Source organism: Triticum aestivum, chromosome 2A (assembly GCF_018294505.1).
Source record: "Triticum aestivum cultivar Chinese Spring chromosome 2A, IWGSC CS RefSeq v2.1, whole genome shotgun sequence".
In the NCBI taxonomy this organism is placed as follows: domain Eukaryota; kingdom Viridiplantae; phylum Streptophyta; class Magnoliopsida; order Poales; family Poaceae; genus Triticum; species Triticum aestivum.
This window is the reverse complement of record NC_057797.1, coordinates 396,652,204-396,677,512: the sequence shown is the minus strand read 5'-3', so window position 1 is coordinate 396,677,512 and position 25,309 is coordinate 396,652,204.

Genomic DNA, 25,309 nt, shown 5'->3' with positions numbered 1-25,309 from the left:
GACGCCTGGCATGTTGCCATGGTATGACCTCACCATGCCCTCGTAAAAATTTGAGAAGGTTTGGCTTATGTCATCATGCACGCCCTTCATAAATCGAACCATCACCGAGGAAGTTCCATGCTTTCGAGAGGGAAATCCCCAAGATTGAAGGAGAATCCAAATTTCCGTCCTAGTTTGTCATTCAGTTTTTTCCAACAATCAACATGCCGCCTCAAATGCAACGTGCTCAAATTTGACATTTTTCTGGGCTCACATATTTGTGGGATTGTGTGCATTTTCTAGGCATTAATGGACATAATTCAAATTCAAACAATCAGTGCATTAAAAGGTGCAGAAGAACAGTCTGGAAAACCATTCTCGTGTTATTTAGTACATTTCATGCCTTTTACAAGGAATGGGCAAATATTTCAAGGAAATGTGTGGAGATAGTCAACCATAAATGCGTCGTTTACTGGGTTAACAACTATACAAAAAATGAAACACATGGTTGGAAAACATGATGCCTGGCGTGGTGCCATGGTATGGCCTCACCATGCCCTAGTAAAAATTGGAGAATGTTTTCCTTATGTCGTGATGCACGCCTTTCATAAATCAAACCATCACCGAGGAAGTTTCATGGTTTCGAGGGGGAAATCACCACGGTTGAAGGGGGATCCAAATTTCCTTTGTCCTTTGTCCACGAGTTTTTTTCTACGATGAACATACAACCTGCAAAACACCGTGTTCAAATTTGGCACTTTTCCAGGTTCATTTGCCATATTTAGGGTATTATGTGCATTTCCTAGGCATTAATGCACATAAGTCAAGTTCAAACAATCGGTGCATGAAAGGGTGCACAAGACCGGCCTGGAAAACCATGCTCGTGCCATTTAGTAAATTCTCATGCCTTTTACAAGGAAGGGACAAATATTTCGATGAAATGTGTGGCAATAATCAACCACAAACTTTTGTTTATTGGGTTTTCAACTATAAAAAAATCAAATAAATGCTTGAAAAACATGACACCTAGCATGGTGTGCCATGGTATGACCTCACCATGCCCTAGTAAAACTTTGAGAAGGTTTGGCTTATGTCATCATGCATGCCCTTCATAAATCGAAACATCACCGAGGAAGTTCCATGCTTTCGAGAGGGAAATCACCAAGATTGAAGGGAAATCCAAATTTTCTTCGTTCTTTGCCCCGGAGTTTTTTTCTTCGACGAACATACACCCTGCAAATCACCGTGTTCAAATTTGGCATTTTTCGGGCTCATTTACCATATTTAGGGGAATATGTGCATTTTCTAGGCATTTAGTGCATATAAATCCAATCCAGCTACAGGTGCACGGGTGTGATGTGAGGGACGTGGATTGCTGTTCGATCGCGGCGCATCCTACGATGCACACACGTGATCCGCGTGGCTGGGGTTTCGGCCAATCATAATGCAACACACAATGGGCTCAGCATAGACTATTTTCGGAAGCGACGGAGATGAACCGTGTGCGATAATGAACAAGCAAAATTGTAAGGGAAGCCAAATTTCGGTTGTCCTTTGTCGTTGAGCTCTTGAATACCACTGCACTGTATGGCTGCCCGGCCCCTCCGTCCCAGAGCTCTCTCTAGACATTGTCCATGGCATAGGGGTGCACAGTAACTGGTAAGGAAGCGATGGCATCCCGCCGCACCGCGTTCCTTGCCGCCCGCGACCGCACACATGGTAAGGAAGCGATGGATCTCACCGCGCCGAGTTCATCGCCGCCGGCGGCGAGACGGTTACATGGGCAGACTTTGAGGCTGCCATGGCCAAATGGGTGGTGGATCTAGAGGGGGCCAAAGCCGCGTAGAAGGAGCGGAAAAGGGAGAAAGCAGTCAAGAAAAGAGAGTCCCGCTGCCGCAAGAAAAAAGGGGCCACACACCGTGATGAGGAGATCTTGGTGAAGAATGAAGCACGGTGGGTTGCCGCCTACAAGGCCGGGAAGGAGAACGCTAGCGTCTGGCTAACATGCCCCGATGGCAGCATGTGAGAAGTAGTTTAAGTTTGTAGTATTACAACAAATTACCAGTAGTAGTTTAAGTTTGTAGTATTAACGTACAATGTCAGTAAGAACATCCTTTGTGGGCTTTGAGCATTGATTACCATGTGTTCTTGTGTGCGTTTTTTGTGTTAATCATTAGAAGATCACAAAACACATGGTTTCTATGCCGTACCCGTCTGCATTTTTTTTGCGTTAATGATCCATAAGTCAGTTACGTGTGCGATGTTTCCTAATAAACCAGGCGTACCGTTGACGAAAAAAATCAACTACATGTGTACATTTTTTTGGAGGCGAGATCTGCCAACTTTCTTTTTTCTCGCACACGAGTATTTTGCGCGCTTTGTCTGTGTTGTGTGTTTCCCCCGCCCAAGTTTCACATTTCGCAACGAAATTTTCATTAGGCGCGCGATTTCAGAATTTATTCCTCCAACCACATCCCCACCCTCAGTATCCCCCCCCCCCTCGCGCCTCCCCCTACCGGCATCTCAAACCGCCGCCGCCGCAACCACAACTTCAACCACATCTACATTCTGCTCGGATCTAGTCAGGTAACCCACCGATCTCTATCACGACCCCGACCTGATTGCTTAAATGGCGATGTGAAACATCCTCATGCCTCCAAATCCCCACCGCCAGGAGCTGATGGCGGTCCATGGTGCGATGGTTGTTGTGCATGTTGACTCGGAGGAACACCTCGCCTCCGCCGCTGCCGACGACATGGTGCAGGCTCTGGCCTAGATGAAGTGCCCAGCGACTACCCCCCAAGACTTAACAAGTAAGATCTGACCAGCTAAATCTTACCAATACCACTTGCAACGGCTATGATTTGTACGCTTGATGTATTAAGCATGTTCATGCCTTGTTTATTTCAGTACTGCACACTGTGATGTTCAAATATTACCGTGCACAGCTCAATTTCACCAATACCAGCAACAAACTTACAATACATGACTCAGGATATCACTAGAGATGCTGCCCATTTGCTATTTTTAGTGGATGCTAACCTTGTTGTACTTAACATGCCTGTCCATGTACTTACGCAGGGTCATAACGGTCGATGTTGTTGTTTGCCGTCGAGGCTAGCTGCATCTCATGTCTTAAAATATTTCACATCATTTGTGCAATTGCAGTTTAACTTCTATCATTTACTGGTTGCCTGTAGGTACACATGTCAGTGCCACTAATTCACGCTTCAACTCGGAGGAACAGCTCGCCTCCACCATCGCTGACTTTGGGCGGGCTCTGGCCAAGATGAAGTGCCCCAGCAACTACCTCTCAGGACTTACCAAGTATGTACTCACCAGTTCAATCTTACCAATACCAGTTGCAATTAATGGCTATATTCTGTACGGTCAATGTATTAAGCATGTTCTAGTAAACATGCCTAACATGTTTTTGCTACTTTCCGTACCTTTTTATAGACATCTGGGCCATTCTCTACTCTGGCAGCACCTGCCTTGTGATGTTTAACTATGCCAATTGCATTTTTATCAGTACCGGTTTCAATGTCTATTAAACCTATTGCAATTAACCGTTGAATCCATTTTTAAACAGTTGTATTTCATTGGCTACAAACTTACAAAACATGACTTAGGATGTTGTTAAGCCTGTTACAATTAATAGTTGTATCCATTTTTAATCTGTCCATCTGCTACCATGCTACTCTCCATAATGAAGATATACTAGAGATGCTGCCCATTTGCTATTTTTGGTGGATGCTAACCCTGTTGTACTTAACATGCCTGTCCATGTGCTTATGCAGGGTCATAATGACCGAAGTTGTTGTTTGCCGTCGAGATTAGCTGCATCCCATGTCTTACAGTATTTCACATCATTTGTGCAATTGCAGTTTAACTTCTACTATTTTACTGGTTGCCTGTAGGTACACATGTCAGTAGCACTGATCCATGCTTCGACCTAGAGGAACAGCTCGCCTCTGCCGCCGCTAACTTTGGGCGGGCTCTGGCCAAGATGAAGTGCCCCAGCAACCACCTCTTAGGACTTACCAAGTATGTACTCACCAGTTCAATCTTACTAATACCATTTGCAATTAATGGCTATGTTTTGTACAATCGATGTATTAAGCATGTTGTAGTAAACATGCCTAACACATTTTAGCTATTTTCCCTACCTTTTTATAGACAACTGGGCCATTATCTGCTCTGGCAGCACCTGCCCTGTAATGTTTAACTCTGCCAATTGCATTTTTATCAGTACCGGTTTCAATGGCCATTAAGCCTATTGCAATTAACAGTTGTATCCATTTTTAAAGAGTTGTATTTCAATGGTTACAAACTTACAAAACATGAATTAGGATGTTGTTAATCCTGTTGCAATTAACAATTATATCCATTTTTAATCCGTCCCTTTGCTACCATGCTACTCTTTCGCAATGAAGATATCACTACAAATGCTGCCGTTTTATTACCATTTGCTATTTTTGGTGGATGTTAACCCTGTTGTAGTTAACATTGGCTTTCCATGTACTTACACAGGGCTACAATGGGCGATGATGTTGTTTGCCATCGAGGTTAGCTGCATCCCATGTCTTGTACACCATCTATTCCTAAATATAAGTATTTTTAGAGATTCCAATATAGACTACATAAAGAGCAAAATGAGTGAATCTAGATTCTAATCTAAACTATATCTATAATTCTATATACATTTGTATGTAGTTCATATTGAAATCTCAAAAAAATACTTGTACTTAGGAACATAGGTAGCCGTATTTTACATCATTTGTGTAATCTCAGTTTAGCTTCTAACATTTACTGGTTGCTTGTAGGTACATATATGAGCGGTACTGATCCACACTTCGATCCCTTTTGTGTATGGGGCAATGAGATATTCATGAACAAGCGTCAAGTGAGAAAACTAAGAAAGATTGTTAGGCGAAAGAAACGGGTGATTGGAATTAAGCTCTTTATTTACACTTTGTCCAAGACAACAGTGAACTTTAGGATGGTAAGTAATGTGTTGCCTTTTCCTCCTGCCACAACAAGTTACTCTATTAGACCTCGGTATTGGATATTTTTCTCTTTTCAGTGGTTTCTGAAGCTATTTGCTGGTGATTACCTTACAAACTACATGACCGGAGTGGAGGCAACTAAGGTTAAAGTATATAATTCATGCTACCATGATAATGCTCTAGAAGTCTTCATGAAGGCGGTGAAGGATGGGCGGGCGATCGTCACAAGGGGTTGGCCAAAATTGGTTCGTGCCTATGGCATGAAGGAAGGCATATTATGGGCATTCCGCTTCTTCAACACCGTCGGCAGTCAAAATGATTTACACTTGTCTCTTCACCTTTACCACCTTTAAATATTATGGTTCATCATAGTTAATTGTTGCATAATCCTGTAATTACTGAACATATTGTACTGGCAATTTTATTTATGGATTCGTTGTTGAACCATTGTGCTGAGAATTTGAATTGCACGTTTCATATTTCAAAATTTCCAATTCGAATAATAAATTATAGGCAAAAATAAAACTATACAGGAGCTAATAAAATAATGTGCACATGGTTAGAAAGAAAACAGCGTGTGCGATGTAAAAAGAGAACAGACGGTCATGGAACTTTGCAAACGGTTCTAGCAGTAAAAGCGCTTGTGATGGATAGCCCAATGCCACACAGTTTTCTACATCAAATCGTGTGTGATTTAGTTCATAAAAGCAAACAGTTAACCAAGGCAGAGCGTGTGTGATAGTTACACCTTTCACACACGAGCATATACATAAAACTACATGGGGTGTACATACAAACGGAAATGTTTTGCCTGGATTGACTGTGTGGGATGTACATAAGAACAGAAACATATTCATTGGATTGACTGTGTGTGATATACATACGAACAGAAATGTTTTTCTGGGATTCACCATGTGGGATGTACATACAAAGAGAAATGATTGGGTTTCGATGCCTCGCCCGATCGCACACAGCCCCAGCCTGTGTCCCAGGAGGGCATATTCCCGATGATTTCTGGGTCATGTGGGAAGGACCCCCTATCGCCCACACTCATTTGGCGACGGTTCCAATTGTCGTCGCAAAAAGGGGTTAAAACCGTTTGTATAGCACCGACGCGTACCAGTGAGAGTTGATCTACCTTGAGATTGTGAGTTGTGTTCTAAACCCTAGGGGTATGACGATGATGAATGTATGAATGGGTCTCTGCGGACTAAACCCTCTGGTTTATATAGGCATTAGGGGTATCTAGGGTTACACATGGTCGATTGCCATCTAGAGATTACATGCTGAATCTAATAAATCTTCTTGGAGCACATGCCAAGTCTTCAGTGAAGCTGGATACGCATAGGTTGGAGGCCTTCGGAGTCCTTCCTCATTATCGGGCCATCAATTTGGCCCATGGACTAGGTCGACTGGGCTAGGACCCCATAGTCCAGGACAATGTCAGTCAGTTTTTTAGATGTCACTTGTGGGAGGGCTCTAGTACCACACATGTCACGCGTTGGACACTTCCCCATCATAGTGTTTTTTTAAAAAAATCTTGGTTCCCTTTTTATTTTTTTCCCTTTATATATTTTGATTTTTGTTTGTGGGAAACACAGGTGCGTTGAGCTCCCCGTGTGGAGCACATGTGTGCTACACGTGGGAGCACAGTTCTAGGGTGAGCACATGTGTTCTTTCACGCAAGAATAAGTATGCTTCACTAAGAAGCACAAGTTATTTTACTTGGGCAACACATTTGTTGTGCTCCCACGTGAGGTATATGCACGCCTTCATGTGGGAGCATAGTTGTGCTTCAACCCAAGGGAGTACAAGTTAGTTTCACTTGAGAGTATGTGTTAATACAATTTGGAAGCATGTGGTAGTCCGTCTTGGAAGCATCATGTAGCGACCCGACCCGAACGGATCGAAGTCTCTGTGCTTAAGTTTCATCCCTGGATCGGTATGCTAACACACACAGTACTCGAGGATTTATAACAGAGTGCAATCACATGTAAAAATAACATAAATACCATTACCTCAATCAATATGGCGGAAGTATCAACAAGGTTGTGGAGTTCCCAACAACACCAACAGTAAAGTTGAGTGTAGACATCAAACCCTAACGTATCACCTACTCGTCGTAAGAATCCTGCAACATGATACATTGCGACCATGTAGGTCAGTACATTGAATGTACTAGCAATTTCACACCATAGAATAATAATGAGAATTGTCTATCTCTATATGCATATTTGGCTGGTGGAGGCTCTAAGTTTAATTTTGCATAAAGCTAACTTTTCCCTACAACAAAGAAATAAATTTTTATTTACTACCAAGTTAAATTACCCATATTGAGAAGGTTTCCCCAACTCAATCCCAAAAATCATCAAATCATTAATAACCCAACAATTTCATTAAATAGAGTTATGAGATCAAAAAATAATTCAAATACCAGATACTCAAAATGTCCATAACCGGGGACACGGCAAATCATGATTTGTATATACACTCTGCAGAGGTTTGCGCACTTTTCCCCACAAGACTCGATCTCCTTCGTTGAATTCCTCGCATTGCCTGATGTTTGAGAATCAGATGATCGAGACATAGTCTTTCTGAAGAGGTCCCCTTAACCGATAGATAGGTCGGTACACCTACAATCCACTACATCTACTAGCCTATCATGGAAAAGTTTCCCACAACTTACTCAACTATGCCAGAGCCCATAATGGCTTGTGGTTGCACACGGAAGTTTCTAGCATGAATAATCTTATGATCCCTTTGAGCTTTGGTGGCATTCCATAGGATGATCACACATGTACCCCGGGATCTCCTAGGACAACACTGGATTCCGCAGGTGCTCGCAACCAATCCACCCAGATGTGTATTAAAGTAACCACCTTAAGCTTCCCTTAGTTATTATCTCTCACAACTTGCATGTTTCTCACATACCAATCCCGTCTACAAGCATGGCTAAGCAATATAAGCATAACATATATCCCGGGGTGTTTCAAGGATCATAGGTTCCTACCTCATGAACTACATAGCAAACCCAATTCCTAATCCTCTCATGCAAATTTGTAAGGGTGAAACTAATGCAAGTAAAACTGGGTATAGGAAGAGTATGATCAAAGTGTGAACTTGCCCTGTACTGTTAATGAAGATTCTTTGCACCATAATTTCAGATAGTTCTACTCGTCACACTCCGATCAATCTATTGTAAGCAAGCAATTTTAACCACACATAAGCAATCACTCAAAGACCAAAAAATGCAAAGGAAGATTGCAAAAACTCCAAAAGAACCGAATCAAATTATTTTGCAAAATTAGATCTTAATTTCGGTGAAAAAGTGTGGTGATGGCTCAAGATGATAGATTACGTTTAGGGATTCAATTGCAATAAGGAATCAATTGAAAATACGCTACCGTTTACAAGATATGATCAAGTGAAGCTTCAATATGAATCTAAACAAATTTCGAAATTTAAAAGTTGCAAAAAGTTTATTTCAAAACAAGATCATGCGCATGGGCTAAGAGTTCGGCCCGGCCGCGCGCGTACACTGCGCAACAATTTTTCTATATCTATATATATAGGACGGCAGTTTGGGACACCTAGGTGCCCAGGAACCTTGCTTAGATGTCGTTAGATCTGTTATTGGGTATGACCCATTAAGAAATAGGTGTATATTTTATGAATTTTATTTCCGTCGGTAAGAAAATTAGTTTCCATGTCTGTTTGTAATTCATACCCCATACCTTGCTAAGAAAATTAACTTCCCAAAAATAATTGATGCATGCGAATTAAATACCTTGCTAAGAAATTTGCATGGCGTGGCATGTGCATTAATGGTCCATCGTTTTTTGAAAAAACAAACAGAAATGATCCATGGATTTGGAAAGGGTATAACATGGAAAGGGTATTGCCTTCCAAAAATGGGGTTGTCATCAATGATTAATCGATTTTAGCAAAATTAAACCGAAATAATTTCCCATCGGATACCTTCCAAAAAATTTGTGGCGCGTGTGTATTACGGAAATGGTATAACTAGGCAATGAAATACCTTCCAAAGATGCGCCTCTAACTAATGTACATTTTTTGAAATAATGAAACCGAAATGATTCCCGCACCCACTGGCATGTATGGCAGCTGTAAGGTAAAATATAAAGGATCATTACGAATAATTGCAAAAATCATTAATTGTTGAATGTCACCCATTTTGCTAGTCTGGGTCATGTAGGTATATGTACATATAATTAGAAATAATTCGGAAGTAAGACTATCAAACTAGTTGGGTATGACGTAATACTTTGTAAACAGATTTTGCTTTGTTAAAGTTTCTTAAATATCTTTTCCGTTGCCTCATCATCCAGAAGGTTTAATCACATATTTATTCTTTTGATATCGGACAAACATTGGGTATCGACAAACGTGAGCAAGTTATGGCAACCAACATAACAACAGACAACAGGATGATACTCAGTCAAAACACACGTTTGCCCTGCTACCTGGGTATTAAACTCATTAAACAGTTGGCAGAGAGGACAACACTAGAGTAACATGACCATTGCTTAGTGTTATACAAAAAACAAAATGAATGGGAAATCATAAATATCTTGGCACTGTTATTATTAAGGACGAACAGTACATGCTTCATTAAGATGATGGAAATTTTGGAAGAAAAGTATTACACTTGTACTGAAACGTATCAGGTATGTAAAGGAGGATCGCCACATGTGGAAGTGAAGCTGGCACTTCTTGCAGACTTTATTAATCTTTGACCTTGTCAAATTCTCTGGGTTTTGAGGACAACCAGTTCTGTAGTGTCCTTTCTCATGGCAGAATGAACATGTCCGTTTTGTATGTACACCACCTTCGGCAGCAGATTTGAGCCTTGCTGTCCTCGAACGTCCTCGCTTCTTGCGTTGGTTAGGTGGAAGCACATCGTCATGCAGTTGAGCTTCCAAGATGTCCTCGTCTTCCATTTCATTGGCGCACTCATCATCTGATTCCGCAGATAAATGTGTAGACGTTGCGTGGACTTGAGGAATAGCCGTAGCATCTTCTTGGGTTGGCATCAAATGGATCTCCTGTAAAGCTTTAGTAACTTTCCTCGTCGCAACATGGTACACATCAATTGATGCATCACCTTTGGACGATAGGTCCATGCAAGCTTCGAATAACAGGGTATGCCGGCGAGTCCTCGAAGCAGCAGCATCCACGTCGAAACTGCTTTTATTTCCTTCTCGGGCATTGCTCGTCCATCTGTACTTGATGTAGTGGTACAACGTACAAGTTAGTGCACAAGCACTAGCTCAGCTTCCATTTTTACGAAAGATTTTAGATTGTTTCTTAATTGCAAGACACCTAGTTAAAGAATCGTCTCTGATTCTATATTAAAAATTGATGTGTGCTATGATAATTTGCCTGGCATTTTTTGTTAAGAATTGAACTGAGTACTGTGAATAAATGTACAATGGCAGTATAAGTACTCGTTTTTTATAATTCAAAGAGACGTTGGTGTGGATATTGGTTATTTGCAATAACAATCAATGTACATTTCTTTTAAATAAACTCGGATATCTCGGGGTTTATGAGCTGACGTTGGTAGGGATACTCGAGAAGAATAACGTAAAATAGTAGTCATTCATGGATCCGTCAACCCCACACCCGATCAGTTGCTACCCTTTGAGCCCTCCATGATCTATGTGGCGCCATTTAGCTATGATATGCTATGACGGCCGGGTATTAGAGGAGAAGGTTTAGTGTATGTATGAAACTGAAGGTAATATTCGTTTTTGATCTCATTGGAGTATGGGAGACCCAAATGAGTTGAAGTATAAATCCAGAACAGAGGAAAAAATTGTAGTCTAATTTGTAAGAAGCTTCTTGTATGAATTTTAACTGTCAGCGCTAAAAAGTACAATACCAGGACACGTCCGTGGGAATATGGACCCACAACATGATACCCAAGGGTACGTATGAAGAGATTGAGCATAAAATGAAGCAAATAGTCGTATTTATTACATGGAATGTTCAATACTTTGTCCCAAAATGACAGCAAGTTTGATATAATTACGTAAAATATGAAATAAAGGTAATAAGAAAGTCTTCATTTCTTCACGACGACTCCATCCTCGTATTGCCTCACTAGTAGTTGGACGAAATCTGGAAGTGCCGCTACATTATCTCTGATGGTAAGAATGTCCATTAGAATGTTGGCCCTAACCTTGTCAATGCATGCTTGTGTTGACGACAGGAAGTAAGTATGCAACACAAGGATGAGAGTTTTTTAATGAAAATGTTGTAAGGAAAATTATGGATGGCTTACTGAATTGAGCTCTTTGGCGACCTCTGTCTCATTCCAATTCTTCATGAACTCCAAAGTATAAAGACCACTCTCAACCCTGCATAATTAGATATAACCGGTATATAATTAAAACAGTAAAATCTTGAATTATCATGAGACATAAGGTTAGGCAGAAGAAATTCTTACTCAAATCGGTGATGCAAGTTTTTTTTGAAGAAACCAGCTTTTGGCTGGTGTTTCATTGATTTAGCAGGAGGGGTGATGCAAGTTGAATGTATAACAAGATTAGTGTTTAATATTGCATAGGGAAACAGTAAAAAATGAAGTTTAAATACGTGGATACATCTTCAGTCTGATAGTTCTTAATCCAGTTAACTAATACGTACATTCATCACGTGTTCTGGACAGGAATGTACAGCGGCCGCGTTATCAAATGGAGAGTTAATAGAATACTTGAAGCGCTGAGGCTGAAATTTGTTATGGGTAGAAAGACTGAATATGTAAATAGGAAAAAAATATGTAAATTGCTATAGTTGTGATGGAGAAAAACGACGACCACAATCGGCGACCATGGAGGTGACACTGGCTACCATGGCCAGGCTAAACGAAGGGGGGATGATCACCTGGGTATGCTCCTGTGAAGATTAACGATGAAAACCGATGATGATCTGGGTATGCTTGTGGAGAATACAAACGAAGGAGAGGTGAAATCAGCGGGGCGTGCGCATGTGAAAAATGAAACAGCAGGGAGAGTGGATCATGTCTAGGTATGTAAAATGCGTGCTGGATGTTTTGATTTCCTCCCGCTTTAATTCCTCGGCCAAATTATGGCAGTGCATGAGCCCTTTTTTTGGTAAGCAATCAAATTAAAGTGCAACTTTTATTTTTGGAACGGTCGAATTAAATAGCAACAGAATAGTGCGAAACATTATGACAGGTACGTACTAATATATCCGCATGCAATATTATTGGAAGGTGAGAATCGTGACTGGCTAATAAATATTTTTAATATTATGGAAGGTCCAAATTCATGTAAATGCCAATGTATTTAATGTTTTTAACGGGTTGGGGGTTGGGCAGTTCTAAACCCGATCTATCTCGATAGGATGATGAGTTGATCGAACGGCTGATGCTCTAGGTGCCCAGGCAGCTAGGTGCGCCAAACATTTTACCTATATATATATATATATATATATATATATATATATATATATATATATATATATTTCCTTCCTGAAATTTTTAATTTTGGAAAAATAAATAAAATAAAAAATATTATAAACCTTAACGAAAATAAAAAGACAAAAAAATACGGGCCGGCCCCTCTACTATGCTGCGCATGTGGCCGACAAATAGTTACGGCGTATGCACATTTAAAAAACAGAAAAAGAAAACTGAATAATGAAAATAAAATAAAACTTAATATAGGCATATTATAGAGTATGGCGTTTTGGTGACCGAGCTCCATGGAGCCCTTTTATTTTTGAAAAATTCAAAATTTAAACTTTTTGACTTAAAAAATTCTGAAAATAAATATGCAACTATACACGGATGAAATGTATGTGTGTGTAAAAATTCAAGATGAAATACTTCGAAATGCGACCTATAGAAAAAAGACAAATTTCTGGACTTTGAGGATGAATAGTAATATATGTTAAAAAGTATCAGATTTGTCTTTTTTGCACAGCCTTCATTTCAATGTATTTCGTCTTAAAAATTTACACAAATGTGTGTTATGCCTCCATGTATATCTGTAAATTTTTTTAGATTTTTTTGAATTGTAAAAATATGAATTTTCACGAATTTTGTGTTCTTCAAAAACCGGCCTCCATGGAGGCCGAGCTCCAAAAGGCATTTTCACATATTATATATATATATATATATATATATATATATAATTTCAGATTTTTTTTCTAAAACATGAACATATTTTCAGCGGCAAATAAATTCCACAAAAAATTAAATGAAGCAAATAGTGTTGCTGGCTCATTTAAAAACCAAATAAAAATGTTTTAACATACCAAAATAATTTCAAATTTATTTCTCTTCATTTTTATATTGCAGGGAACCATTTTACCCTATTTTCCATATATTTTATTTTTCGAGAAAAATAATTTGAATAAAAAGCAAATAACTCCAAATTGAAAGTGGGTTTCAAAATAACTTCAAAGGGACTTTAAATTTGATTCTTTTAAAGTTCCAACTCATATTTCATAGTATTTGAAGAAGTCATTTTATCTTCTCTGATGAAACTCATTGAGTTGCATAAAGTTTCTGAGTTTGAAATATTTCCAAATGGAACTCAAATCTTTTCAAAACCTTTTTTCATTTAATTAAATGGAAGAAGTCATATCATCTTCACTCTCGGGTTTTGTGATGAAATAAATTTGAATTCATGGAGATTATAAATGGAAGGTGAAAGTTTGGGAAAGTCCTTTTATTCCCTCTCATTTAACTTTCAAAAAGTTTCAATTTCAATCAATTTCACACAAGCAACCACACCACAATCAAACAAACAATCAAACTATTTATTTAATATAACATTCCAAAATTTAGAACTTTGGGATGTTACAAAACCTAGAACCCTTAAAATGAATCTCTCCCTCGAGATTCGAAGAGACTAGCTAGAAATAGGTTAGGTTTGGGGTCTCTCAAAATCGATCGATCGTCGCAGGGGGTCTGGGGTGCTATCACCCTTAGAAGCATGGTTACGGTTCCATCAAAACTCATATACTCCATCCTTATTGTTGACAGTGCCGGTCTCCTCAGATCTTCAGGATAATTCCTTCTCCGAGCTCTTCCGGTAGTGGCATAACTTTTTCCTCAATTCTTGTGTCCTTTCATCTTGGTACGGTTCTTCTGTGACTGGGTCTGGTGCCAATACAAAACAACTATCGATATCTCATGGTGGTTGTCGGTGTCAAAACCGGCCGATCTCGGGTAGGGGGTCCCGAACTGTGCGTCTAGGCCGGATGGTAACAGGAGGCAGGGAACACGATGTTTTACCCAGGTTCGGGCCCTCTTGATGGAGGTAAAACCCTACGTCCTGCTTGATTAATATTGATGATATGGGTAGTACAAGAGTAGATCTACCACGAGATCAAGGAGGCTAAACCCTAGAAGCTAGCCTATGGTATGATTGTTGTATATGAAGTTGATTGCCTACGGACTACAACCCTCCAGTTTATATAGACACCGGATAGGGTTAGGGTTACATAGAGTCGGTTACAATGGTGGGAGATCTTGAATATCCGCATCGCCAAGCTTGCCTTCCACGCCAAGGAAAGTCCCATCCGGACACGGGACGAAGTCTTCAATCTTGTATCTTCATAGTCCAGGAGTCCGGCTGAAGGTATAGTCCGGCTACCCGAACACCCCCTAATCCAGGACTCCCTCAATAGGCCCCGAACCAGGCTTCAATGACGACGAGTCCGGCGCGCAGATTGTTCGGCATTGCAAGGCGGGTTCTTCTCCAAATCTTGTGTACCTGTAGGAATAATGTCCGATTTTAGTAATGTAGTGCTCCTCGGCTTCCACGCCCAATAATGGCCGTCTTCCACGTGTCAAACGAATGTGAAAAGCCGGGGTGTCTTTACATCCACACCCCTAGCCGTATAAACGAGCCGCCTATTTAACAGGATGGGGATTTAGGTCCAAACCACATCTTCTCGTTTCCGCGAGTTATCATCAGAGCGCTTCAAGCAAAGGTCCATTCCAACATGACCAGCCGTCGCAGCTCCTCCCCTCGCCCCTCCGGTCCCAAACCCGGGGACTGGGAGAGTTGCACCATCCCGTATAGCGAGTTAGTGTCGCTTCAGGCCAAGGGATTTCTCCCTCAGGCATACATGGTCCCAGTCCGAGCCGGTCTTGCCACCTACAATGGCGGAAAACAAGCGGAGAGCACCCCCAATCCTTCTAAAGGAGAGCGGGTGTGCCTCGTCCCCTATCTAATAAGGGGACTGGGATTTCCAATTCATCCATTTCTCTGCGGGCTTCTGGAGTTCTACGGCCTCCAGCTGCACAATCTCACGCCCGCCTCCGTATTGCATATTGCGGGTTTCGTCGCCCTTTGCGAGCTATTTTTAGGCATTGAGGCTCATTTCGCGCTATGGAAGAGGTTATTCTGCCTGGTGCCCCGTTCTCAAAAGGGGTCTATATACCAAGTGGGCGGAGCCGAAGTATGGCGCATCGTCGGGACCGGATACCTATCCGGAACCCCAAAGAAGGCGTCCGAGGACTGGCCTTCGGAATGGTTTTATATAGATGACGTCCCACTACCGGACCCTATCCGGGTCGGTCTCCCTGAGTTCAACAGTGCTCCATTGAAGAAACGCTTGAGCTGGCGTCCGCGGAGCTCCCAGAGAGAAAGCGACAGAGACGTCCTTTACCTGATGGGCCGGATAAGACTGTTGGCTCATTCCGGACTAACCATGATTGGAGTCATGGCCGCATCCTGGATGCGGGGGGTGCAGCCGCTTCAATATAGAGGCCACCCCATGTGGGATTTCAACGGGGAGGATGATGCCACACGTTACGGTCGTAAGGGGCCAGCCTCAGCCGCTTCCTTAGTAAAGATCTTATCCTCTTTGTACAAGGGAGAAAAGGAGGAATTCCTCCGCGTCAACCCGCAGGCCGGGTTCAGTATGTACGATCCTCCAAGTTGGGTAAGTGAACAATTGCGCTTGCCTGTTTGTTTTATACTCCCGTGGTTAGATAGGTAGTCTAACGACTTCAATGCAGGAACTGCGACAGGAGGTAAAGGATATAAGCAGCCGCGCTCCACAGCCCGAGGACCCAGAACGGTCCCTCAATCCGGACTCCGAAGAGGATCCGGACATATCGGTGGAGCTTATCGATGGGGTGTTCCATCAGCTAAGCAAGGACAATACCTTGGTAGCCATTACGGCGGATTACCCAGGGTTAATCCCGACCTCCCAGGTGACAGAAACCGGGGTCTTATTCCCTTGAAAGAGATTCCACCCTCACGTAGCCCGGTGTTTCTGATGACAGCCATGTTTTGCAGGGGAGATTTCCGAGGCAGGAGGCCGAACCTGCGGCGGCTAGCCAACGAGGGGCCGCAGAGCCCCGTGGGGCAAAAAGGAATGAAGTCCGGACTGAGATGCCGGCGCAAAGGTATAGTGCACCCTCTATTTCCCTGGAGTTATTCTGTCAGGGCATATTAACGTTCGTGCTATCTTCAGAACGAAGAGACCTCGCCGGACAACATTCGGAGAGGTTGCCAATCGCGCCTCCACCAGCCAGGCTCCAATGTCTGGCCAGGAAGCGGAGGCGAGCACAAGGCGCGCACCGGACGCTCCTCCGATAGAGGATGCGGACAGGCTGTCTGCCACAAATTCTGAAGTGGAGAGTGCCATGAACCACAGGCGTCGCCGGACAATTCTAAGCGATGCTTGTTTCTCCCAAGAGGCTTTAGATGCCTTTAATTCGGGGATGCGTACCTCCGTGCCGCTCAAAATGGTTTAGCCAGAGCCACGGAGCAGTATGTAAAAGACATACGGGTAAGAAAATTTTGGTTAAATATATATATATGCCAGTAGCCCCCGAGATTTGAAGCAGTTAGAGCAACTGATTTAAGGATCATTTAATATGCAGCTTCTTACAGAGAAGAATGCCGTACTGTCCCAGGAGCTGGAAAAGTGCAAGGCCCAACTAGAGGCCGCACTAGCCGCAGCAGGGGAGCCCAAAGAGACCCCCTCAGGTAAGATACACTTCGAAAGATTAGTATTATGCGGTGTGGGTGCAAATCTGACAAATCATATTGCAGATGGCGCCGGACTCGATCCGGACAAGCAACAACTCTTACGCCGGCTAAAGGCCGGTGAGAGTACGTTGACAAAGGTGAGGCGAGAGAAGAATGACCTTCAGGATGCCAACACCAAGCTGGACGTCGAACTTAAAGATGTTCGTGGCCAGCTGTCGGACTCCACGAAGGAGAATCAGCGGCTTCGACGCGGCATTTTTAGTAAGTGCTTGAATGAACTTTGAAAAAAGAGTTCGGCGAAGAAGTCGACTAACAGAGTAATGTCTGTAGGTATGCTCACAGGTCGTCCTGCAGAGGAGATGCCCGGTTCTACAGGTGACCTTCTTCCCGAACTCTTGCAAATGCACGAGCGACTTCGGCAGGCAATGCGGGGTATTACCCAAGCCTTATGGCCTGCCCAATCCGTGCCCGAGGGCCTTAGAGAGCTTGCGGAGAAGCTGAAGGGAGCTCGGCGGCGCTTCCGGTTATGGAAGATATCAGCCTGCTGACAAGGCGCTAGGGAGGCCTGGGCCATGGTGAAGACCCGTTTTACGAAGTCTGACCCAAACCACATGGCCGAGGTCGGACCAGTGGGGCCTGACAGGAAGGAGATCCCTGTAAGCTTAGTATACGGCCAAGTAGAGTTGGCCGCGAAGTATTCCCAGCAGGACTGTAAATTAGACAGCCTGTTAAATGGTATAGAAGAGGAATACAATCAGTCAGAATGACTATGTAATTTTAAATTGACATGTGTAATGCCTTCTAGCCAGATTGTAGATCGTTTGTCGTTGTCGACCTTTTCGCTTCAACCTCGGGACCTGACGGTCCGGAGTTTGTCCAAATACCATAGTGGTTATATAAGAACCGGGGTATGCGTGGAGACCAGGCGTAGGGGTCATTAGTGCTTTATTAGACAAGTGCCCAACTAGTTATGTTATATTACATGGTTAGTAAGAAACATCTTCCAGAGAGAATATTTCCGTTAGGGGTTCCTTTCGCTGGGAGGCATGCCCTAAAGTGCATGTCCGGACTGCATGAAAAAACGCAGAAAAAGCATCTGGGGCGCATAAAATGGGTAAAAAAGATCATCTTTTATTTCACCGACCGAATATTCCCTTAAGAACTCTAGCTTTCGGCTTCACCCAGTCTGAGGTACACATCCGGCTGACCTGGCAGTAACAATCGCAGAGGTGCTCCCTTTACCACCTAGCCGAACAATCGGGAACGTAGGGGTAAGCACAGGAGCCAGGCAACCCAGCTTGGCCAAAACTTAAGTCATATCGATGCATATAATGGTGAAGAAAAAGGTACATGCGGAAGTTTGACGCATGTGTTGGGCGTGAAGCCCGTATAAATAAGCTTCTGTTAAAGAAGCCCCCATGTTTAATGAGCGCGAGTGGCGCATCACTGGATGAGCCTTTAAGGGCTATAAAAGAAAAGAGGGGAAGGAGAGAAATGTAAGACAGAAAAATGCAAAAAATGGACAGAGGAAGGAGACGAACACAGAATCCGGGTGGCGTTCCACGGGTTCGGCTCGAGTCGGTTATCCGACGCATCTCGCAGGCGGTACGCCCCACCAGTCAGGACTTGGTCGGTTATGAATGGACCTTCCCACTTGGGCTTGAGTTTGTCCTTTTTCTTATCCGGCAGGCGTGGAACTAGTTTGCCAACATTGTAATTTTTGGCCCGTACTTCTCTGCTTTGATATCTTCGGGCCTGCTGTTGATAAAATGCGGAACGGGCTTTTGCCATGTCACGCTCCTCCTCCATGGCGTCCAAGTTGTCCTGCCGATCGAGCTCGGCTTCTCTTTCTTCATACATGCGCACTCTAGGTGAGTCATGAATTATGTCGCAGGGCAGAACTGCCTCTGCGCCGTACACCATGAAAAATGGTGTGTATCCGGTGGTGTGATTTGGCGTGGTCCGCAGCCCCCATAGCACGGAGTCGAGCTCCTCTACCCAGTGCGTGTTAGATTCCTTGAGGGACCGCACCAGTCTGGGTTTAATGCCGCTCATGATAAGACCATTTGCGCATTCGACCTGGCCGTTGGTTTGTCGGTGATATACGGAAGCATAATCGAGCTTGATGCCCATGTTTTTGCACTAGAGTTTTACCTCGTCAGCGGTAAAGTTTGTACCGTTATCGGTTATGATGCTGTGGGGGATGCCATATCGGTGTACAACCCCGGATATGAAGTCTATCACAGGTCCGGATTCGGACGTTTTAACAGGCTTGGCTTCTATCCATTTGGTGAACTTATCCACCATGACCAGTAAGTATTTTTTCCTATCGGTCCCACCTTTAAGGGGTCCGACCATGTCAAGCCCCCAGACCGCAAAAGGCCAGGTGATGGGTATAGTTTGGAGTGCGGTGGGTGGCATATGGCTTTGGTTGGCGAAAAGTTGGCAACCAGCGCATCGTTGGACTAGGTCCTGAGTGTCTGCCCGGGCCGTCGGCCAATAAAAGCCTGTACGGAAAGCCTTGCTAACAAGGGACCGAGCAGCAGCGTGGTGACCACCGAGTCCGGCATGAATTTCAGCCAGAAGGTTCCGCCCTTCCTCTTCGGAGATGCACCTTTGAAGGACTCCGGTAGTGCTTTTCTTATAAAGCTCTCCCTCATGGACTCTATAGGCTTTAGATCGCCGCACTATGCAGCGGGCCTCGTTTTGGTCCTCCGGGAGTTCCTGCCTAGTAAGGTAGGCTAGGAGTGGTTCTGTCCACGGGGCGATAACCGCCATTATTACGTGGGCTAAAGGTGTGATTTCATTGGCAGAGCCTCCAATTGTGTCAGATTGTTCGGCGTCGAGTGGTGCGGCTGGGTCCGGGCTGTTATTTGCGGGTTCCCCCTCCCATGCTATGGATGGTTTGAGCAATCTTTCCAAAAAGATGTTGGGGGGGACTGCATCGTGTTTTGCTCTGATGCGTGCCAGGACATCCGCTGCTTGATTGTTTTCTCGGGCTATATGGTGAAACTCCAGCCCTTCGAACCGAGCTGACATTTTTAGGACGGCGTTGCGGTAAGCTGCCATTTTTGGGTCCTTGGCGTCGAAGTCTCCATTTATTTGGGATATCGCGAGGTTTGAATCCCCGCGTATCTCTAGGCGTTGGATACCCATGGATACTGCTATCCGGAGACCATGTAGGAGGGCCTCATATTTGGCTGCATTGTTGGAATCCGTGTACATAATCTGGAGCACATATTGGACTGTGTCTCCTGTGGGGGACGTCAGGACGACGCCAGCCCCCAGTCCGGCCAACATTTTGGAGCCGTCGAAATGCATAATCCAGTTTGAATATGTGTCGTACTCTTTAGGGAGCTCGGCCTCCGTCCATTCTGCGACGAAGTCGGCCAAAACTTGCGATTTAATAGCTCGCCGTGGCTTATAGATTATATCGAACGGGAGAAGCTTGATGGCCCATTTTGCAATCCGGCCCGTTGCATCGCGGTTGTTGATAATATCGTTGAGTGGTACTTCCGAGGCTACTGTTATGGAACACTCTTGAAAGTAGTGTCGTAGCTTCCGGGATGCCATGAATACCGCGTATGCAATCTTTTGGTAATGCGGGTACCGTGATTTGCATGGAGTGAGGACAGTGGACACGTAGTAGACCGGCCTTTGAAAGGGGAATTGTGTCCATCCGTTTCCCTCTCGACAACGAGCACTGCGCTGACAACTTGATGTGTAGCTGCAATGTATAACAACATTGGTTCGCCGGTGTTCGGCGCGGCCAGGACTGGGTTTGTTGCCAATATGGCTTTTATTTCATCAAGTCCGGCCGTGGCGGCGTCCATCCACTCGAAGTGTTTGGTCCGCCGAAGGAGGCGATAGAGGGGTAGTGCCTTTTCTCCCAAGTGGGAGATGAAGCGGCTTAAAGCCACCACGCATCCGGTTAATTTTTGTATTTGTTTGAGGTCCTTTGGGACGTCCAATTGTGACAAAGCTCAGATCTTGGCTGGGTTTGCTTCAATTCCTCTACCGGATACAGTGAAGCCCAAGAGCTTTCCGGCTGGAACGCCGAAGACGCATTTTTATGGGTTGAGCTTGATGTCATATTGTCGGAGGTTATCGAATGTAAGCCTCAAGTCGTTTACTAGGGATTCGACATGTCTTGATTTGATGACCACATCATCCACATACGCCTCCACTGTTTTGCCGATCTGGTTTGCCAGACATGTCTGGATCATGCGCTGACATGTTGCACCGGCGTTTTTCAGCTCGAAGGGCATTGTGTTGAAGCAGAATGGGCCGTATGGTGTGATGACTGTTGTTGCAGCTTGGTCTGATTCTGCCATCTTGATTTGATGGTATCCGGAGTATGCGTCGAGGAAACACAACAAATCGTGTCTTGCGGTGGCATCGATAATTTGATCGATGCGGGGGAGGGGGAAGGGATCCTTTGGGCAAGCCTTGTTAAGGTCTTTAAAATCGACACACATGCGCCAGGATTTGTCCTTCTTTGGTACCATCACCAGGTTTGCTAGCCAGTCCGGATGTTTTATGTCTCTGATGAATCCGGCCTATAATAGCTTGGCTAGCTCCTCTCCCATAGCCTGTCTCTTGGGTTCGGAAAAACGCCGAAGGGCTTGTTTGACAGGTTTAAATCCTTTTAGGATATTTAAGCTATGTTCGACCAGCCTGCGTGGGATCCCTGGCATGTCTGAAGGGTGCCAGGCGAAGATGTCCCAGTTCTCTCATAGGAACTCTCGCAGTGCGGCGTCTGCATCAGGGTTCAGTCGTGCCCCAATTGAAGCTGTTTTATTGGGGTCTGTTGGATGGACCTGGAATTTGACTATTTCGTCGGCTGGCTTGAAGGATGTGGATTTGGATCTCTTATCGAGTGTCACATCATCCCTGTTAACCATGGAGCGCAGCGCAGTCAGTTCCTCGGCTGCTAAGGCTTCGGATAGCGCCTCAAGGGCTAATGCGGCCGTCTTGTTTTCGGCGCGGAGTGCTATGTCCGGATCACTAGCTAGAGTGATAATTCCATTCGGCCCAGGCATCTTAAGCTTCATGTACCTGTAATGGGGTATTGCTTGGAAGATTGTGAATGCTTCCCACCCTAGTAAGGCGTGATATCCACTCTTAAACGGGGCCACCTGAAACGTGACTTCTTCGGACCTGTAATTATCCGGCATGCCGAACACCACATCTAGTGTGATTTTTCCTGTGCAGCGCGCTTCCCGACTGGGGATTATTCCTCTAAAGGTTGTGCTGCTTCGCTCGACGCGGTTCCAGTCTATTTCCATTTTTTGAACAGTTTCCTCATAAATGAGATTCAGTCCGCTGCCTCCATCCATGAGCACCTTGGTGAGGCGAAAGCCGTCCACTATGGGACTGAGGACTAATGCGGCTGGTGCTCGGGCTGTTCGGAATCTAGGTTCATCACTTGCGTTGAAGGTAATGGTAGTGTCGCTCCATGTATTTATTGTTGCAACTTGATAGACTTCGGCGAGGCTGCGGAGTGTTCTTTTCCGCACATTGTTTGATGCGAAAGTCTCGAAGACTGTGAGAACAGTACTGGTGTCCTTGGGCTGGCTTTCTGCATGTTGGGGAACGTAGCATAAATTCAAAAATTTCCTACGTGTCACCAAGATCTATCTATGGAGTCATCTAGCAACGAGGGAGGAGTGGATCTACATACCCTTGTAGATCGCGCGCGGAAGCGTTCAAGAGAATGGGGTTGATGGAGTCGTACTCGTCGTGATCCAAATCACCGATGATCCTAGCGCCGAACGGACGGCACCTCCGTGTTCAACACACGTACGGAGCAGCGACGTCTCCTCCTTCTTGATCCAGCAAGGGGGGAGGAGAGGTTGATGGAGATCCAACAGCACGACGGCATGGTGGTGGAAGTAGCGGGATTCCAACAGGGCTTCGCCAAGCGCTGTGGGAGGAGGGAGATGTGTCATGGGAGGGAGAGGGAGGCGCCAGGGCTTAGGTATGGTTGCCCTCCCTTCCCCCCACTATATATAGGGCCAAGGGAGAGGGGGAGGGCGCAGCCTTGCCCCTTCCTCCAAGGAAGGGTGCGGCCAAGGGGGGGAGGAGTCCATCCTCCCCAAGGCACCTCGGAGGTGCCTTCCCCCTTTAGGACTCTCCCCTCCTCTTGTCCCTTTGGCGCATGGGCCTCTAGGGGCTGGTGCCATTGGCCCATATAGGCCAAGGCGCACCCCCTACAGCCCATGTGGCCCCCCGGGGTAGGTGGCCCCACCTGGTGGACCCCCGGGACCCTTCCGGTGGTCCCGGTACAATACCGGTGACCCCGAAACTTGTCCCGATGCCCGAAATAGCACTTCCTATATATAATTCTTTACCTCCGGACCATTCCGGAACTCCTCGTGACGTCCGGGATCTCATCCGGGACTCCGAACAACTTTTGGGTTACCGCATACTAATATCTCTATAACCCTAGCATCACCGAACCTTAAGTGTGTAGACCCTACGGGTTCGGGAGACATGCAGACATGACCGAGACGACTCTCCGGTCAATAACCAACAGCGGGATATGGATACCCATGTTGGCTCCCACATGTTCCACAATGATCTCATTGGATGAACCACGATGTCAAGGACTTAATCAATCCCGTATACAATTCCCTTTGTCTATCGGTACGATACTTGCTCGAGATTCGATCGTCGGTATCCCGATACCTTGTTCAATCTCGTTACCGGCAAGTCTCTTTACTCGTTCCATAACACATCATCCCGTGATCAACTCCTTGGTCACATTGTGCACATTATGATGATGTCCTACCGAGTGGGCCCAGAGATACCTCTCCGTTTACACGGAGTGACAAATCCCAGTCTCGATTCGTGCCAACCCAACAGACACTTTCGGAGATACCTGTAATGTACCTTTATAGCCACCCAGTTACGTTGTGACGTTTGGCACACCCAAAGCACTCCTACGGTATCCGGGAGTTGCACAATCTCATGGTCTAAGGAAATGATACTTGACATTAGAAAAGCTTTAGCATACGAACTACATGATCTTGTGCTAGGCTTAGGATTGGGTCTTGTCCATCACATCATTCTCCTAATGATGGGATCCCGTTATCAACGACCTCCAATGTCCATGGTCAGGAAACCGTAACCATCTATTGATCAACGAGCTAGTCAACTAGAGGCTTACTAGGGACATTGTTTTCTCTATGTATCCACACATGTATCTGAGTTTCCTATCAATACAATTCTAGCATGGATAATAAACGATTATCATGAACAAGGAAATATAATAATAATCAATTTATTATTGCCTCTAGGGCATATTTCCAACAGTCTCCCACTTGCACTAGATTCAATAATCTAGTTCACATCGCCATGTGATTAACACTCACAGGTCACATCACCATGTGGCCAACATCCAAAGAGTTTACTAGTGTCACTAAACTAGTTCACATCATCATGTGATTAAGACTCAATGAGTTCTGGGTTTTGATCATGTTTTGCTTGTGAGAGAGGTTTTAGTCAACGGGTCTGCAACATTCAGATCCGTATGTACTTCGCAAATCTCTATGTCATCTTGTAGATGCAACTACTATGCTACATTCGGAGCTATTCCAAATGACTGTTCTACTATACAAATCCAGTTTACTACTCAGAATAATCTGGATTAGTGTCAAAGTTTGCATCGGCGTAACTCTTTACGACGAACTCTTTTACCACCTCCATAATTGAGAAAATTCCTTAGTCCACTAGTTACTAAGGATAACTTTGACCGTTGTCCTGTGATCCATTCTTAGATCACTCTTGTACCCCTTGACTGACTCATGGCAAGGCACATTTCAGGTGCGGTATATAGCATAGCATACTGTAGAGCCTATGTCTTAAGCATAGGGGACGACCTTCGTCCTTTCTCTCTATTCTGCCGTGGTCGAGCTTTAAGTCTTAACTTCATACCTTACAACTCAGGCAAGAACTCCTTCTTTGACTGATCCATCTTGAATACCTTCAAGATCATGTCAGGGTATGTGCTCATTTGAAAGTACTATTAAGCGTTTTGATCTATCCTTATAGATCTTAATGCTCAATACTCAAGTAGCCTAATCCAGGTTTTCTATTGAAAAACACTTTTCAAATAACTCTGCATGCTTTCCAGAAATTCTACATCATTTATGATCAACAATATGTTAACAACATATACTCATCAGAAATTCTATAGTGCTCCCACTCACTTCTTTGGAAATACAAGTTTCTCATAAACTTTGTATACACCCAAAATCTTTGATCATCTCATCAAAGCATACACTCCAACTCCGAGACGCTTACCCCAGT